The sequence below is a fragment of the Ranitomeya imitator genome, chromosome 3, assembly GCF_032444005.1.
Source record: "Ranitomeya imitator isolate aRanImi1 chromosome 3, aRanImi1.pri, whole genome shotgun sequence".
Classification (NCBI taxonomy): Eukaryota; Metazoa; Chordata; class Amphibia; order Anura; family Dendrobatidae; genus Ranitomeya; species Ranitomeya imitator.
Window position 1 is genome coordinate 90159631 of NC_091284.1, and position 17322 is coordinate 90176952.

Sequence of the window (17322 nt, forward strand, 5' to 3'; positions counted from 1 at the left end):
AGATTTCTTTTTTGGGGTATATTTTTTCCCCTTCTACTATTGAGATGGATCCCGTCAAGGTTCAGGCTATTTGTGACTGGACGCAGCCTACATCTCTTAGGAGTCTACAGAAGTTCTTGGGCTTTACTAATTTTTATCGTCGCTTCATAACTAATTTTTCTAGTGTTGTTAAGCCTTTGACGGATTTGACTAAGAAGGGTGCTGATGTTGCTGATTGGTCTCCTGCGGCTGTGGAGGCCTTTCAGGAACTTAAGCGCCGGTTTTCTTCTGCTCCTGTGTTGCGTCAGCCAGATACGTCGCTTCCTTTTCAGGTTGAGGTCGATGCTTCCGAGATCGGAGTGGGGGCGGTTTTGTCACAGAGAAGCTCCGATGGCTCAGTGATGAAGCCATGTGCGTTCTTTTCTAGAAAATTTTCGCCCGCTGAACGGAATTATGATGTTGGTAATCGGGAGCTTTTGGCCATGAAGTGGGCATTTGAGGAGTGGCGTCATTGGCTTGAGGGTGCTAGACATCGTGTGGTGGTCTTGACTGATCACAAAAATCTGATGTACCTTGAGTCTGCCAAGCGTCTGAATCCTAGACAGGCTCGTTGGTCACTGTTTTTCTCCCGTTTCAATTTTGTGGTTTCATACCTGCCAGGTTCAAAGAATGTGAAGGCGGATGCTCTTTCTAGGAGTTTTGTGCCTGACTCCCCTGGAAATTCTGAGCCCACTGGTATCCTTAGGGATGGGGTGATTTTGTCGGCTGTCTCCCCAGACTTGCGACGTGCTTTGCAGGAGTTTCAGGCGGATAAACCTGATCGTTGTCCGCCGGAAAGACTGTTTGTTCCGGATAATTGGACCAGTAGAGTCATCTCCGAGGTCCATTCTTCTGTGTTGGCAGGTCATCCTGGAATATTTGGTACTAGAGACTTGGTGGCCAGGTCTTTTTGGTGGCCTTCCTTGTCGAGGGATGTGCGTTCTTTCGTGCAGTCTTGTGGAGTTTGCGCTCGGGCTAAGCCTTGCTGTTCTCGGGCCAGTGGATTGTTGTTACCTTTGCCTATCCCGAAGAGGCCTTGGACGCACATTTCCATGGACTTTATTTCGGATCTCCCTGTCTCTCAAAAAATGTCCGTCATATGGGTTGTGTGTGACCGCTTTTCTAAGATGGTTCATCTGGTACCCTTGCCTAAGTTACCTTCCTCCTCTGAGTTGGTCCCTCTGTTTTTTCAAAACGTGGTCCGTCTGCATGGCATTCCGGAGAACATCGTTTCTGACAGGGGATCCCAGTTTGTGTCTAGATTTTGGCGGACGTTCTGTGCTAAGATGGGCATTGATTTGTCCTTTTCGTCTGCATTCCATCCTCAGACGAATGGCCAGACGGAACGAACTAATCAGACTCTAGAAACTTATTTAAGGTGTTTTGTTTCTGCTGATCAAGATGACTGGGTTTCCTTTTTGCCGCTTGCCCTTAATAATCGGGCTAGTTCTGCTACCTTGGTGTCTCCTTTCTTTTGTAATTCGGGGTTTCATCCTCGTTTTTCCTCTGGTCAGGTGGAGCCTTCTGACTGTCCTGGAGTGGACATGGTGGTGGATAGGTTGCATCGGATTTGGAATCATGTGGTGGACAATTTGAAGTTGTCCCAGGAGAGGGCTCAGCAGTTTGCTAATCGCCGTCGCCGCGTTGGTCCTCGACTTCTTGTTGGGGACTTGGTGTGGTTGTCTTCTCGTTTTGTTCCTATGAAGGTCTCTTCTCCTAAGTTCAAGCCTCGGTTCATCGGTCCCTATAGGATCTTGGAAATTCTTAACCCTGTGTCGTTTCGTTTGGATCTCCCGGCATCGTTTGCTATTCATAATGTTTCCATCGGTCGTTGTTGCGGAAGTATGAGGTACCTGTCGTTCCTTCGCTTGAGCCTCCTGCTCCGGTGCTGGTGGAGGGTGAATTGGAGTATGTTGTGGAGAAGATCTTGGATTCTCGTGTTTCCAGACGGAAACTCCAGTATTTGGTCAAGTGGAAGGGTTATGGTCAGGAGGATAATTCTTGGGTGATTGCTTCTGATGTTCATGCTGCCGATTTGGTCCGTGCTTTTCATAGGGCTCATCCTGGTCGCCCTGGTGGTTCTCATGAGGGTTCGGTGACCCCTCCTCAAGGGGGGGGGTACTGTTGTGAGTTCTGTTTTTGGGCTCCCTCTGGTGGTTACTGATGGTACTGGGTGACTTGTGTTCTCTGCGGTCTCTGGTGTCCACCTGTTCCATCAGGTTATGGGAGTTTCCTATTTAACCTGGCTTTTCTGTAATTTCCTCGCCGGCTATCAATGTAATCAGCGTGTCTTTTTACCTCTGCTCCCTGCGTCTGCTATCTTCAGGACAAGCTAAGTTTTGTTTTTCCTGTTCCACGTTTTGCTTAATTTGTGTCTTAGTCCAGCTTGCAGAGATGTGATTCTTTGCTGCTGGTTGCTCTAGTGGGCTGAAATTACTCCTCATGTTCCATGAGTTGGCACATGAGTTCAAGTAATTTCAGGATGGTTTTTTGAAGGGTTTTTCGCTGACCGCGCAGTTCACTTTTGTATCCTCTGCTATCTAGCTTTAGCGGGCCTCATTTTTGCTGAATCTATTTTCATAACTACGTATGTGCTTTCCTCTCATTTCACCGTTATTACATGTGGGGGGCTGCTATTTCTGTGGGGTGTTTCTCTGGAGGCAAGTGAGGTCAGTGTTTCTTCTTATAGGGGAAGTTAATCCTTCGGCTGGCGCGAGACGTCTAGGAATCATCGTAGGCACGTTCCCCGGCTACTGCTAGTTGTGTGTTTAGGTTCAGGATCGCGGTCAGCTCAGGTTCCATCACCCTAGAGCTTGTTTTGTTTTTGTGCTTGTCCTTTTGTGATCCCCTGCCATTGGGATCATGACACAACGGCTGCATGTCTCATGGCTGTTCAACAGCCGCAACACATGGAGGGATTGCCTGTTTATTAGGACAGCCGCGAGACATGCAGGGATTGCCTGTTTGTTAGGACAGCTGCGAGACATGCAGGGATTGCCTGTTTGTTAGGACAGCCGCGAGATATGCAGGGATTGCCTGTTTATTAGGACAGCCGCGGGACATGGAAGGATTGCCTGTTTATTAGGACAGCCGCGAGACATGCAGAGATTGCCTGTTTATTAGGACAGCCGCGAGACATGCAGGGATTGCCTGTTTGTTAGGACAGCCGCGAGATATGCAGGGATTGCCTGTTTGTTAGGACAGTCGCGAGACATGCAGGGATTGCCTGTTTATTAGGACAGCCGCGAGATAGGCAGGGATTGCCTGTTTGTTAGGACAGCCGCGAGACATGCAGGGATTGCCTGTTTATTAGGACAGCCGCGAGACATGCAGGGATTGCCTGTTTATTAGGACAGCCGCGAGACATGCAGGGATTGCCTGTTTATTAGGACAGCCGCGGGACATGGAAGGATTGCCTGTTTATTAGGACAGCCGCGAGACATGCAGGGATTGCCTGTTTATTAGGACAGCCGCAGGACATGCAGGGATTGCCTGCTTATTAGGACAGCCGCAGGACATGCAGGGATTGCCTGTTTGTTTCGACAGCCGCGAGACATGCAGCTGCAGGGACTCAAACATATTATTCGAGCATGCCGAAGACACTCAGCACCCGAGCACGTTCGCTCATCACTAGTGATAAAGAGTAATAATAGTCATGTACACACATGGAGAAAATTGTTAGTACCTTCTGATAAAGTAAGAAAAACCCACAATAATCAATGAAATAACTTGACACTTTACTAAAATATCAACTATTGAGAATCAGACTTTGCTTATGAAAATGTCCTGGACACAAATGATGGGACCCTTAGAAACTTTTACTAAATCGTTAAAGGTTTAATCATGGCAGGCTGTGATTCTTTACAGTAAGAGCAGCAGGACTATGGAACTCTTGGCCACAGGATGCCCCCGTGCCATCACTGCAGGTATAAGTGTGTATCATTACAGGGGTCTGAGCACTGTCCCTTCATATATCTGTACATGATATGTTATGTCCCAAGAACATTTGGTTGCATCTGGAGTATAGGGTGCGATTTTATCACCTAAAATGTCTTTCCGGACAATGGTCGCTGATCTATACACGCCACAAACGTTTAATAAATCATTTGTTAGTGCCGACGAGCAGGTGACATGATCCTGTTCGGCTTTGAATAGTTGTGTTTGCATGTATTGGACAGACACTCGTTAGTTTTGCAAAACATCTGAAGTTCTACACGTCTCACTTGGGTAATTCGATATCCAGGGGAAAAAACTGCAATTTCTGAAACTTTGACAATGAACTTGGCTGTCAGAAATGATGAACAATATTGAGCCCATCATCCCCCAACCCCTTTTATTCCTCGTTCCACCTACAATGATATATTTAAAAAATCCCAGGAGATTGTTGTTGTTCTGTAGTAGAATTACATTTTTTTTTTTTTGGGAGGGGGGGTGCTATACTTTTCACTAAGGCCTGGGCGATTTTTCATTTTTGTGCTTTTTCTTTTTGATCCCCAGCGCGCTGATGCCACTGGTCTGAATGGTTAATCAATCAAGACCTCATCAGGAAGCCAAGAGAATGGGGAGTGGTGACCTTCTGAAGCTGGAGAATAAACCTTTACTACAATAACATTAACAATAATTAATTACCAGTAATTGAAAATGCATGTAAAATGTGTATATTATGCTTCCAAAGTATGAAAAGATCCTAGAAGTAATGATTCTAGTTAGATATATCTTTGCACATATGTAATTTCTATGCAAATCTATAGACGAAGTTTGCTTATGAATAATTTTTGTCGGTTCCAATATGTTCTGTGTTGACTTTTCATGTGTTTTTTTTTTATCCATGTTTCCGTTTTTGACATCAATGTGTAAGCCGTTTTTATCATATGAGAAAAAAACAAACTGGTTTCCTAAGCTTCAACTATAACCAGTCAGGGAAAGACAGACAGCACTAGCACAGACAGCACTAGCACGGACAGCACTAGCACAGGCAGCACTAGCACGGACAGCACTAGCACAGGCAGTACTAGCACGGACAGCACTAGCACAGGCAGCACTAGCACAGAAAGCACAAGCACAGAAAGCACAAGCACAGAAAGTACTAGCACAGGCAGCACTAGCACGGACAGCACTAGCACAGGCAGCACTAGCACAGACAGCACTAGCACAGACAGCACTAGCACAGACAGCACTAGCACAGACAGCACTAGCACGGACAGCACTAGCACGGACAGCACTAGCACGGACAGCACTAGCACAGACAGCACTAGCACGGACAGCACTAGCACGGACAGCACTAGCACGGACAGCACTAGCACAGGCAGCACTAGCACAGGCAGCACTAGCACGGACAGCACTAGCACGGACAGCACTAGCACGGACAGCACTAGCACGGACAGCACTAACACAGGCAGCACTAGCACAGGCAGCACTAGCACAGACAGCACTAGCACAGGCAGCGCTAGCACAGGCAGCACTAGCACGGACAGCACTAGCACAGACAGCACTAGCACAGACAGCACTAGCACGGACAGCACTAGCACGGACAGCACTAGCACAGACAGCACTAGCACAGACAGCACTAGCACGGACAGCACTAGCACGGACAGCACTAGCACGGACAGCACTAGCACGGACAGCCCTAGCACAGGCAGCACTAGCACAGGCAGCACTAGCACAGACAGCACTAGCACAGGCAGCGCTAGCACAGGCAGCACTAGCACAGGCAGCACTAGCACGGACAGCACTAGCACGGACAGCACTAGCACGGACAGCACTAGCACGGACAGCACTAGCACGGACAGCACTAGCACGGGCAGAACTAGCACGGACAACACTAGCACGGACAGCACCAGTGCAGGCAGCACTAGCACGGACAGCACTGGCACGGACAGCACTAGCACAGGCAGCACTAGCACGAACAGCACTAACATGCGGCTAGGTTGCCTTCCACATACCATCTAATTTTTGTACTAACTGACCCATTCACCTGGGAGAGTTCTGACACAAAAGCGTCCAGAATTAGATAGCCCTGTGAATATTTCCATATATTGTGAAAAGTAATGACAGCAGAAGTACGACAAGCGCTGACGTGTGACTGAGCGCTCACACTCTACATAAAGAGCAGCAGTTACTAGTGATGAGTGAATGTGGTCGGATAACGGGTTATCCGAGCAAGCTCGGGTACTGTCCGAACATCTGGGTGTGCTCGTATATTAGATTCGATTCCCCGCGGTTGCATGATTCATGGCTGTTAGCCAGCCTCAACACATGCGGAGGAGATTGCCTGTTTGTTAAGCAATCCCCACAAGTGTTGCGGCTATCTAAAAGCCGCGAATCATGCAACCGCGGGGACTCGAACATAATATCTAAGCACACCGAAAATACTCGGCTAACACGTTTTCTGAGCACGTTCGCTCATCACTAGCATTTACCTGTCAGATCCATACAATTGAGTTTGGTGCTGTGGTAATTACTTTAACGCTTGGCTACGGTCATATTTTTATGTTCTGAATGTTTGACATCACTTTAGGAAATAACACATATATCAAAACATCATAAAAAAGTGTTCAAGACCAAGAAGCAGTCACATATGGAAAATCCATTTATGGCTGATGGCAGTGTAAGCAGAGAACAGCAGTGGTGCGCTCCGGTGCTCGCTACAGACGTCATTATTTGTAGAGCAGAAATGTCAGTTCTCGCTTACGTTAGTCACCGCAGTTACCTAATCCAGGGTCATAGCTTCCATTCACTGTTATCACCTCAAAGGCTAAAAGATACAGAAAGACGTTTTCAATATTGCCAAAGACAAAGTATCATCCATAACTCACTAAGACTCAATGGCCGAAGAATCCATCCAGCCATAATTCCCAATTACGGTGACGTTCGCAAGGTCTGTAGATGTAAACCTGCTTAAAGGAGCTGTCAGGTAAAAGCAAGTTATCACCTATCCACAGGAAAGGTAGTAACTTGTAGATCATAGGGCTCCGACTACTGGGACCCACAATTGGTAGAACTGGGCACTTTTATCTCCCCGCGGCTGCATGTCTCTTGGCTGTTTGCTAGACAATCCCCGCATGTGTTGCGGCTGTCAAACAGCCAGGAGACATGCAGCCGCGGGGACTGGAACATATTATTCGAGTACGCCGAAGTCACTCGCTTAGCACCCGAGCATGCTCAGAGAACACCTTATCCGAGAACGTTCGCTCATCACTATTCAACTGTCATTATAAAGCAGTGTTGGTGCCATCTACTATATAAAGCTGAATGTGTGTGTGTGTGTATGTATGTATGTATGTATGTCCGGGATTGGCATCTGCACCGTCGCAGCTACAGCCACAAAATTTTGCACAGTCACACGTCTGGTCCCTGAGAGCATCATAGGCTATGTTGTGAGGCGAAATTTTAACCCCGCGCTTTCCAATTCACCAAACAATTTTGCCCCTATCTACAAAATGGGGAAAAAGTGAAAGGAAAAGTGTTGGAGGCAAATTGACAGCTGCCAGATGTGAACAAGGGGGACTTAAAGAGTGAGAGCGATGGCGCCAAAGAGTATATACCGTACAGTTGCTAAGGTGGGGCCCCGACATGGGATACTCACCACACACGGGGATATGGACACACACAAAATGCGCCACACACTACCACGTGCTTGAACACATATACCACCCTCACCACACATACACCAACCTCGCCACATAAAAGTTGAAACACAAAAGTCGCCGCTCAAAACTCGCCACGCGCAAAACTCGCCACATGCAAAAACTAGGCTCACGCAAAACTCGCCACAAGTGCAAAACTCACCTCATGGAAAACTCGCCACACGCAAAACTTGCACACGCGGAAAAATTGCCACATGTACAAAAGTTGCAGCACATGCAAAAGTTGCCTCACACACAACTTGCACATACTCAAAAGGCACCACACATAAAACTCGCCATGCGCAAAACTCGCCATGCGCAAAACTTGCTGCACACAACTTGCTACACTAACCTGTCACATGCAACTCGACACACAAAAAGTTGCTACATGCATGTTGCCACACGCAACTCAACACACACAACGTGACAAACGAAACTCGCCCTAAAACACACACAAGTCTGGTATTATCCTTCAAAAATAAAAATTAGATTAATAAGCAGACAAACTACAAGAGCAACAAATGTACCATATAGGAAATACGGCAGCTGTCAGTCACATGACCTGTCTATTATGTGTATGTGTGAGCTAACATATACTGCCAGGGGGAGGGCTTCCTGTTGGCTGGGGATTTATCAGGCTGCCAATTTAGCTTACAAATACTGAGGTAAAAATACTGAGCAAATAATGTGTGAACGAGGTCTAATACAGGAGGAGATGACACACAGGTATATACTATATACAGGGGAGATGACACACAGATATATACTATATACAGGAGAGATGACACACAGGTATATACTATATAGAGGAGATGACATACAGGTACATACTATATACAGGAGGAGATGACACACAGGTATATACTATATACAGGAGCAGATGACCTACACGTATATACTATATACAGGAGGAGATGACATACAGGTATATGCTATATATAGAAGATGACATACAGGTATATACTATATACAGGAGGAGATGACACACAGATATATACTATATACAGGGGAGATGACACACAGGTATATACTATATACAGGAGGAGATGACATACAGGTATATACTATATACAGAAGGAGATGACATACAAGTATATGCTATATATAGGAGGAGATGACATACAGGTATATACTATATACAGGGGAGATGACACACAGCAGGTATATTATATATACAGGGGAGATGACATACAGGTATATACTATATACAGGAGATGACATACAGGTGTATACTATATATAAGGGAGATGACAAACATGTATATACTGAGGTGAAAATGAAAAGGTGTGAGTGCAAAATGAGAGGAGTGAGGGAAAATAGTGGAGTGATCGGAAAATGACAGATGTGGGGTCAAAAGAGGAGTGAGGGAAAATAGTGGAGTGATCGGAAAATGACAGATGTGAGGTCGAAATGACAAGTGTTAGGGGGGAATGAGAGGAGTGAGGGAGAAAATGAGAGGTGTAAGGGAGAAAATGAGAGATATGAGGGGGAAAATGAAAGATGTGATTGGGAAAATGAGAGGCGTGATGGGAAAATAAGAGAAGTGAGGTGCTATAACTAACCACAGATATTTACTATGCCCAGGCAACGCCGGGCTCTTCAGCTAGTTTTGTAATAAAGCTGAAGAATGTAAAGCAAATTACTATTCTGAACCTACAAAAACATTTAAACAATGTGCGAAAGAGAACGGCGCACTGTCTTCCAGTGTATTTCATGAATGAATGACACAAGAACAATTATCGACAGAAATGATCAGACAACTGACGCGTTTCAGATATCTCTATAGCTATAAATAAGGAGATATACTCTCTGAAACGCGTCAGCTGTCTGCACATTTGTGTCTATATGTGGTCTTATATAATTCATTCATTAAATAAAACTGGATCGTATTTATAAGGTGCAAGGATTGCCAGTCTCGTTCTCACGGTGGATTTATTGCCTTGTCTTTGCTCTCGGCTCCAAGCACCAAAGGATGAAGAACTGCGGGTGTGGGGAGCTGTAATTTATTTCTACTTAAAACATTTATATTTGATATTTTACAAGCATGCGTGTTATAATAAATGTTGCAATCACATAATATATTTATTATACAAGTCATCATTCATATTTCATATTGCAGCAATGTGCTTGGTTAAATGTGATGTCACACACAGGGGTGATGTAATAATGATGTGACATCACCGGGTTCTAGACAAGTCGTCAGCAGATGTGATTGTGAAGTATAGAGAGGAGAGAGCGTCACTGTTGCTGTTAATGAAAAAAAATGCTTAAACTTTTGTTGATAATTGTTTGGACGTCACATATTTTGTGCCGACCATTACCTCCACATGACGTGGAGCCCGAGAGCGAGAAGGAAGACTCGGAAAAAGGATTATCTTCCAACACTGAGAAAGAGCAGAAAGTAGAGAGTAAGCGTCCTCCATGTGCTTAGAAATTGGGACATTATGCAATACCAACAATATCTAATTAACTTATTAATTTAAGACACAAAGTCACCAAATTGGTGGCTTAAACTTAGACAATTATTATACACCATGAACCAGAATGATAAATTTGGATAATTTTTAGACTGTCCAAAAATTAGACATTACTAAATAATATGCCCTGATGTGTGATTCGAAAGGTTCACAATCTCGGGAATCACAATCCAGCACATTGGTATGCCGGTCTACGTGCGACTTTGCCTGGTCCTGTAGCTCAGCCGCATACACTTGATCTATATTATAAATCTCCCTAATGCATAAATCACACAAACCTCACTGTATATAAAAAGTTACAAATGTTTATATATAAATTGCTCATTTTGAAAAGATCCAACATTACAGTCTGAATTATATCTGCAATTTTCAGAGCTGAATTAAATATCCGAGTGTTCATCACTGGTTCAGTGTCTACCAGGGTGATTTGGGAAGTAGTCGCCTTAATTGGGGCTTTCAGTCCGATCTCGGACCGCAAGGGACAGACTGGCAGCATCTCTCCCGCCCCGAGTGCGACAGCCTCATAGAAATACATGAAGCAATCATGCTTAGATCAGGATACCTGTGGCCAGTCCATGAATTACCAGTCAGGACCAATTTGCACAGACATATGCATGAGCCCTTAGTTTGAAGAATAAAAAATAAAACATTTCCCAACTTTACCTCCAAGGGTAAAAATCAGTCACAGGACGGCTAAAAGTCTCAGTACGGCCCAGGCCTAATGGTAACATGGATACTGTTTGTCGTAGGGATTCGGAGATCTTTGCCATCTGATCTACAAGAATGGAGTGAACATGTGCTGAACGCCCCGAGAGCAGTGATCGCTGGTCTGCCGTTCCTCATCATCTTCTTTGCCATCCTTTGTTTATGCACGTATGTAGTATTTCAAGTGGTCTAAAACCCTGACATCAGGAACTAACTCCCCCTGAGCTGTAAGTTTGGGCGCCCATGGTCAAAATTGCTGTTACTATGAACAGTTAAGCAAGTTGAAGATGAAATGATCTCTAAAAGGACTAAAGTTACAGATGACACATTTACTTTGTATTTTAGGGAAAACAGGAATTTTGACCAGGGGTGCCCAAGCTTTTACATTCCACTGTATACACACACACGCGTAGTATAATAATTTGGTTTTATTGCAGATGCCTGGATCCAGAAGAGACATAACACCAAGAGGAAGCTGCACAGGCAGCCATTTAAAGGGCTATTGATCCAATTTTTCTATGTGGGCTACCGCTTTGATGGTTTGCACCCAAAATTTGGCTGCTCAAATCCATCATTACCGGCCGATGCTGATGTCTCCTGACATGCGCCCTCATACAAATGGTTTCTCAATAAAACTCCTCACCAGGAGCAGCTTCTACCCGGTAATGTCCTCCTGGCTGCAGACATGTCTTCTCTACACTAACGCAGCTGGACGTCCTACCTTCTCCATCCCCCACATCCAGCAAAGCCCGAACACAGGTGGTATCTGACCGGACCCAAATTCAAGGAAAATCCCCCAAATAACACCATGGTCATGTCTTACTCCTGGTACTAAAGACTTAGAAGTCACAATATATACTCATGTGCTTCAATGTGATGTATTCCACCACAAAGAGTTATCTGTGAATTATATACTACAATATAATATTCTTTCATTGTTATATAGTTACATAGTTACATAGTTATTAAGGTTGAAGGAAGACTATAAGTCCATCTAGTTCAACCCATAGCCTAACCTAACATGCCTTAACATGTTGATCTAGAGGAAGGCAAAAAACCCCATGTGGCAAAGAGTAAGCTCCACATTGGGGAAAAAAATTCCTTCCCGACTCCACATACGGCAATCAGACTAGTTCCCTGGATCAACGCCCTATCAAGGAATCTAGTGTATATACCCTGTAACATTATACTTTTCCAGAAAGGTATCCAGTCCCCTCGTGAATTTAAGTAAAAATCACTCATTACAACATCATTCGGCAGAGAGTTCCATAGTCTCACTGCTCTTACAGTAAAGAATTTGCGTCTGTTGTTATGCTTAAACCTTCTTTCCTCCAGACGTAGAGGATGCCCCCTTGTCCCTGTTTCAGGTCTATGATTAGAAAGATCATCAGAAAGATCTTTGTACTGTCCCCTCATATATTTATACATTAAAATAAGATCACCCCTTAGTCTTCGTTTTTCCAAACTAAATAGCCCCAAGTGTAATAACCTATCTTGGTATTGCAGACCCCCCAGTCCTCTAATAACCTTGGTTGCCCTTCTCTGCACCCGCTCTAGTTCAGCTATGTCTTTCTTATACACCGGAGACCAGAACTGTGCACAGTATTCTAAGTGTGGTCGAACTAGTGACTTGTATAGAGATAAAATTATGTTCTCCTCATGAGCATCTATGCCTCTTTTAATGCATCCCATTATTTTATTTGCCTTTGTAGCAGCTGCCTGACACTGGCCACTGAATATGAGTTTGTCATCTACCCATACACCCAGGTCTTTTTCATTGACGGTTTTGCCCAGAGTTTTAGAATTAAGCACATAATTATACATCTTATTACTTCTACCCAAGTGCATGACCTTACATTTATCCCCGTTAAAGCTAATTTGCCATTTATCAGCCCAAGCTTCTAGTTAACATAAATCATCCTGTAATATAAAATTGTCCTCCTCTGTATTGATTACCCTGCAGAGTTTAGTGTCATCTGCAAATATTGAAATTCTACTCTGAATGCCCCCTACAAGGTCATTAATAAATATGCTAAAAAGAAAAGGGCCCAATACTGACCCCTGTGGTACCCCACTGCTAACCGCGACCCAGTCTGAGTGTGCTCCATTAATAACCACCCTTTGTTTCCTATCCCTGAGCCAGCTCTCAACCCACTTGCACATATTTCCCCCTATCTGTTATGAACAGGTAATTCAGAACCACAATGGACCTTGAAGTTCAGAGCACACAAGGTGACCTGACATTTACCAAAAACATAGGACAAGCTCTGAGACGTGGAAACTCTGCTGACCGCAATCCCTAATCCTAACATACCACACTAGAGGTAGCCGTGGATTGCGCCTAACGCTCCCTATGCAACTCGGCACAGCCTGAGAAACTAACTAGCCCTGAAATAGAAAAGACAAGCCTACCTTGCCTCAGAGAAATTCCCCAAAGGAAAAGGCAGCCCCCCACATACAGGTCCTTCTCAAAAAATTAGCATATAGTGTTAAATTTCATTATTTACCATAATGTAATGATTACAATTAAACTTTCATATATTATAGATTCATTATCCACCAACTGAAATTTGTCAGGTCTTTTATTGTTTTATTCCTGATGATTTTGGCATACAACTCCTGATAACCCAAAAAACCTGTCTCAATAAATTAGCATATCAAGAAAAGGTTCTCTAAACGACCTATTACCCTAATCTTCTGAATCAACTAATTAACTCTAAACACATGCAAAAGATACCTGAGGCTTTTATAAACTCCCTGCCTGGTTCATTACTCAAAACCCCCATCATGGGTAAGACTAGCGACCTGACAGATGTCAAGAAGGCCATCATTGACACCCTCAAGCAAGAGGGTAAGACCCAGAAAGAAATTTCTCAACAAATAGGCTGTTCCCAGAGTGCTGTATCAAGGCACCTCAATGGTAAGTCTGTTGGAAGGAAACAATGTGGCAGAAAACGCTGTACAACGAGAAGAGGAGACCGGAACCTGAGGAAGATTGTGGAGAAGGACCGATTCCAGACCTTGGGGAACCTGAGGAAGCAGTGGACTGAGTCTGGTGTGGAAACATCCAGAGCCACCGTGCACAGGCGTGTGCAGGAAATGGGCTACAGGTGCCGCATTCCCCAGGTAAAGCCACTTTTGAACCATAAACAGCGGCAGAGGCGCCTGACCTGGGCTACAGAGAAGCAGCACTGGACTGTTGCTAAGTGGTCCCAAGTACTTTTTTCTGATGAAAGCAAATTTTGCATGTCATTCGGAAATCAAGGTGCCAGAGTCTGGAGGAAGACTGGGGAGAAGGAAATGCCAAAATGCCTGAAGTCCAGTGTCAAGTACCCACAGTCTGTGATGGTGTGGGGTGCCATGTCAGCTGCTGGTGTTGGTCCACTGTGTTTCATCAAGGGCAGGGTCAATGCAGCTAGCTATCAGGAGATTTTGGAGCACTTCATGCTTCCATCGGCTGAAATGCTTTATGGAGATGAAGATTTCATTTTTCAGCACGACCTGGCACCTGCTCACAGTGCCAAAACCACTGGTAAATGGTTTACTGACCATGGTATTACTGTGCTCAATTGGCCTGCCAACTCTCCTGACCTGAACCCCATAGAGAATCTGTGGGATATTGTGAAGAGAAAGTTGAGAGACGCAAGACCCAACACTCTGGATGAGCTTAAGGCCGCTATTGAAGCATCCTGGGCCTCCATAACATCTCAGCAGTGTCACAGGCTGATTGCCTCCATGCCACCACGCATTGAAGCAGTCATTTCTGCCAAAGGATTCCCGACCAAGTATTGAGTGCATAACTGAACATTATTATTTGTTGGTTTTTTTGTTTGTTATTAAAAAACACTTTTATTTGATTGGATGGGTGAAATATGCTAATTTATTGAGACAGGTTTTTTGGGTTATCAGGAGTTGTATGCCAAAATCATCAGTATTAAAACAATAAAAGACCTGACAAATTTCAGTTGGTGGATAATGAATCTATAATATATGAAAGTTTAATTGTAATCATTACATTATGGTAAATAATGAAATTTAACACTATATGCTAATTTTTTGAGAAGGACCTGTATAATGACTGTGAGTAAAGATGAAATACAAACACAGAGATGAAATAGATTTAGCAAAGTGAGGCCCGACTTACTGAATAGACCGAGGATAGGAAAGATAGCTTTGCGGTCAACACAAAAACCTACAAACAACCACGCAGAGGGGCAAAAAGACCCTCCGCACCGACTAACGGTACGGAGGTGCTCCCTCTGCGTCTCAGAGCTTCCAGCAAGCAAGAAAAAACCAATATAGCAGGCTGGACAGAAAATATAGCAAACAAAAAATAACACAAGCAGAACTTAGCTTATGCAGGATAGAGAGGCCACAGGAACGATCCAGTAGGAAGCAAGACCAATACTAGAACATTGACTGGAGGCCAGGATCAAAGCACCAGGTGGAGTTAAATAGAGCAGCACCTAACGACTTAACCTCATCACCTGAGGAAGGAAACTCAGAAGCCGCAGTACCACTCTCATCCACCAAAGGAAGCTTATAGACAGAACCAGCCGCAGTACCACTGTTGTGAATTCTGTGGCAGAGCTCCCTCCTGTGGTCACAAGTGGTACTTCGGCTGATTCTCTCTGTGAGCTTCCGTTGGTGGAGGAAAGTGGTACTGCGGCTTCTGAGTTTCCTTCCTCAGGTGATGTGGTGAAGTCGTTAGGTGCTGCTCTATTTAACTCCACCTTGTGCTTTGATCCTGGCCTCCAGTCAATGTTCTAGTATTGGACCTGTTTCCTCCTGGATCGTTCCTGTGGCCTGCTGCTCTGCATAGCTAAGTTCCGCTTTGCTATTTTGTTTGCTGTTTTTTTCTGTCCAGCTTGTCTATTTGTTTTTTCCTGCTTGCTGGGAGCTCTGGGACGCAGAGGGTGTACCTCCGTGCCGTTAGTTCGGTACGGAGGGTCTTTTTGCCCCCTTTGCGTGGTTTTTGTAGGGTTTTGTGTTGACCGCAAAGTTACCTTTCTATCCTCGCTCTGTTTAGAAAGTCGGGCCTCACTTTGCTAAATCTATTTCATCTCTACGTTTGTCTTTTCATCTTTACTCACAGTCATTATAGGTGGGGGCTGCTTTTTCCTTTGGGGTATTTCTCTGAGGCAAGGTAGGCTTATTTTCTATCTTCAGGCTAGCTAGATTCTCAGGCTGTGCCGAGTTGCATAGGGAGAGTTAGGCGCAATCCACGGCTGCCTTTAGTGTGTTGGAGAGGATTAGGGATTGCGGTCAGCAGAGTTTCCACGTCTCAGAGCTCGTTCTATGTTTTTGGGTTATTGTCAGGTCACTGTATGTGCTCTGACCTCAATGTCCATTGTGGTACTGAATCACCTTATCATGACAGTACTGGAGGCCTAAAGTACTAATGATTTTCAATAGAGGGAAAAAAGAAGTTCTGAGACCATTTTTTTTTCTCTGCACTGTGTTTTGCCTTTTTTTTCCCCTGGACATTTGGGTGTTTCAGGACACAGGTGTAGCGATGGATATTAAGGGTATGTCTTCATGTGTGGATCAGCTCACAGCAAGAGTACAAAATATTCAAGACTTTGTGGTTCAGAATTCTATGTTAGAACCGAGAATTCCTATTCCTGATTTGTTTTTTTGGAGATAGAACTAAATTTCTGAGTTTCAAAAATAATTGTAAACTATTTCTGGCTTTGAAACCTCGCTCCTCTGGTGACCCAGTTCAACAAGTTAGGATCATTATTTCTTTTTTACGTGGCGACCCTCAGGACTGGGCATTTTTTCTTGCGTCAGGAGATCCTGCATTAAGTAATATCGATGCGTTTTTCCTGGCGCTCGGATTGCTGTACGATGAACCTAATTCAGTGGATGAGGCAGAGAAAAATTTGCTGGCTCTGTGTCAGGGTCAGGATGAGATAGAGGTATATTGTCAGAAATTTAGAAAGTGGTCCGTGCTCACTCAGTGGAATGAAGGTGCGCTCGCAGCTATTTTCAGAAAAGGTCTCTCTGAAGCCCTTAAGGATGTCATGGTGGGATTTCCTATGCCTGCTGGTCTGAATGAGTCTATGTCTTTGGCCATTCAGATCGGTCGACGCTTGCGTGAGCGTAAATCTGTGCACCATTTGGCGGTATCACCTGAGCTTAAATCTGAGCCTATGCAGTGCGATAGGACTTTGACCAGAGTTGAACGGCAAGAACACAGACGTCTGAATGTTCTGTGTTTCTACTGTGGTGATTCCACTCATGCTATCTCTGATTGTCCTAAGCGCACTAAGCGGTTCGCTAGGTCTGCCACCATTGGTACGGTACAGTCAAAATTTCTTCTGTCCGTTACCTTGATCTGCTCTTTGTCATCGTATTCTGTCATGGCATTTGTGGATTCAGGCGCTGCCCTGAATTTGATGGACTTGGAGTATGCTAGGCGTTGTGGGTTTTTCTTGGAGCCCTTGCAGTGTCCTATTCCATTGAGAGGAATTGATGCTACGCCTTTGGCCAAG

The 17322-nt window shown here is 44.6% G+C and overlaps 1 protein-coding gene across 1 annotated transcript in view; it reads right to left on the bottom strand.

Moving 5' to 3' along the window:
• Positions 1–17322, bottom strand: part of PIGL (phosphatidylinositol glycan anchor biosynthesis class L) — a 207325-nt gene that overhangs the window by 57770 nt on the left and 132233 nt on the right. The window lies entirely within an intron of this gene.